The sequence below is a fragment of the Octopus sinensis genome, linkage group LG20, assembly GCF_006345805.1.
Source record: "Octopus sinensis linkage group LG20, ASM634580v1, whole genome shotgun sequence".
NCBI lineage: Eukaryota > Metazoa > Mollusca > Cephalopoda > Octopoda > Octopodidae > Octopus > Octopus sinensis.
In genome coordinates, this window is record NC_043016.1 from 24,513,602 (window position 1) to 24,516,455 (window position 2,854).

A 2,854-nucleotide genomic window follows, 5' to 3' on the forward strand; every position below is an offset into this window, starting at 1 on the left:
AGTATGCCTAGCCAGCTCCTGCCAAACCATCCAACCCATGCTAGAATGGAAAGCAGATGTTAACTGATGTTGATAATCTAAATTAAAACCATCCATCAAAATCTTATGTTAATTTGTATTCCAGATGACAGCTTAACAATTACAAAGTTATTTTACTATATTTTTCATCATCATCATCATCATCATCATCATCATCATCGTTTAACGTCCGCTTTCCATGCTAGCATGGGTTGGACAATTCAACTGGGGTCTGGGAAGCCAGAAGGCTGCACCAGGCCCAGTCTGATCTGGGCCTAAATTGAAAGTAAGGCAGTGTTTCAAAACTGATATAGTATCAAAAAGGTTAAAGTGATCTGATTTAAAACTTTCCATCAAAGTTTCATGTTAATTTATGTTCCGAATTCCAGCTTAATAATGACAAAGTTATTTTACTAAATTCTTCATTATTTTCAAAATTAAATTAAACAAATGCAGAGCATTTCAATAGAAATTTGGAAACAAAAGAACTGAAATGGAGAGAGGGGATTGGTTTTTCTCATTATTGTAGCAATGATGTATTTCACAAATACCCCTTCATGAAGGGAATTATTAAACTACAAAAGTATGAAAAGGTTAAACCATTGATCTAAAGTAAATTGTCTAAACTACACACTTTGTATTCTTCCAAAGAAAGAATCCACCAAAAACAGAATTCACATTTCATAGCAGCAAGAAAACCTTGTCATACCTAGAACATCATTGGTCCTTGGTCTACAGGATTGGAATTGCATAGGGTTAAATGATAGCAACAGTAACAAGGGAATATATTAGTTGTAGATACACTATGTCTAAATTAAAAGATGAAATAGTTACAGCTAGAACACCTTTGATCCTTAGTCTCCTGGAACAGGTCTGTATGGGGCCAAATAATACAACAACAGCAACAAGGAAAGATAATACAGTTCTGGATAAATGACATCTGAATAAAAAATGTGATGGTCATGGTTGGAACATTTTTTAATTATTGGTCTGTTGGATCAAGTTTGACCTGGACTAAACAATATCAAAAGCCACCACAACAACAACAAAAAGACTCAATAGATAAGATGACACTAGTTACACTACAGCTGAATAAAAGATAGGATTATCACCGCTGGAATGTCTAATCATAAGTCTGCTGGATAAAGTCTGACTTGGTGCTAAACAACAATAAGGAAGCATTTATTATACAGTTATAGTCCTAGATATACTAAAAGACCCTCTTCAGTCATGAATGACCAGGGGATTGCACCTAGAAAGTTCTCCTTCAAGGTACAAGTCTGGGCAAGATTGTTTATCGAAGACCAGCAATCACTTATGCATACCAGTATCCCCTCTCCATGCCACTGATGTTATCCAAGGGAAAAGCAAAGGCCAATACAGCTTGGCACTAGAGACATCACAACTCATTTCTACAGTTGAGTGAACTGGAGCAACATGAATTAAAGTGTCTTGCTCAAGAACACAACACACAGCCTGGTTTGGGAATCATACTCACTATTTCATGATTGTAAGCCCAACACTCAAGCCACTGAGCCATGCACCTTCTCTATTAGATATACTACAGCTGAATAAAAGGTGTGATGGTCACAGCTGGAACATCTTTGATCACAGACATAATGGATCAAGTCTAACTTGGTACCTAACAATTCCAACAATGAAGAAGATCTTATTAGATAATATAGTCCTAATTACACTTGCACTGGCACTCTGTCTGTTATGACAATGAAGGTTCCAGCTGATCTGATCAACTGAACAGTCTGAGCACTCCCAAGTGGCAGTTCCAGATGATCTGATCAACTGAACAGTCTGAGCACTCCAGGGGCAGTGTTGAGCAGGTTAGGATCAAAGGAATCAATAAAATAGAAGCAACACTGTGAATGGGAACTTGGATCTCTGTATTTAATATAAAGAGATTCCTATGGACAAGTTTCTTTTCTTGAACTGGAGGACACTACATGCTCTGGATAGAGTTGCTTTTGTGCAGACAGACATATTTTCTGTTATATTGTTCTACACATATTTTTATAGTCCTTCATCCAGCATGTCTCTCTTTTTAGATGTTTATGTGAATAATTGCTTCTTATGTTAAATTTTCAGGAGTAGCAGTGTGGTAAGAAGTTTGCTTCACAATCACACAATTCTGGGTTCAGTCCCACTGTATGGTATCTTGGGCAAGTGTCTTCTATTACAGCTTCAGGCCAACCAGAGTCTTGTGAGTGGATTTGCTCAGCCACTAGCATGTTAATTTTAACATGCTAGTGGCTGAGCACTCCCAAGACACACATATGCTTATTGTAGTTCTCAAAGAGATTCAGTGTGACACAGAATGTGACAAGAATGGCCCTTTGAATTACAGGTACTACTCATTTTTACCAGCTGAGTGGACTGGAGCAATGTGAAATAAAATGCCTTGCTTAAGGACATGATGCACCACCAGGAATTGAAACCATGACCTCATGATCATGAGTCGAATACTTTTATCAGTAAGTCACATGCCTTCACAAAAATGTTGCCAACAGGCAACTTTTCACAGGTTTTGATCATAGGTTTGTTGGACTATAGTTACTTAGGGCTAAATATCTAAAACCAAAGTGCATAAGTGTTGCAAAAAAAAACAAAACATGATGAAATATACAAGGCTTAATAAAGAGAAGCTTTGGAAAAATTATTGAAAGAATTACAAGTTCTAAAGGAATCATAAACTGTTTCTAAACATGTCTCCATTCATTGGCAATGGATCTCTTAGGTAGGAAGACAGTTAATGGGTTTATTAGGAAAAAGGAGCTCTGACCATAATCTTTGTAAATCCGCTGAGAACAGTAAGATTAATGCC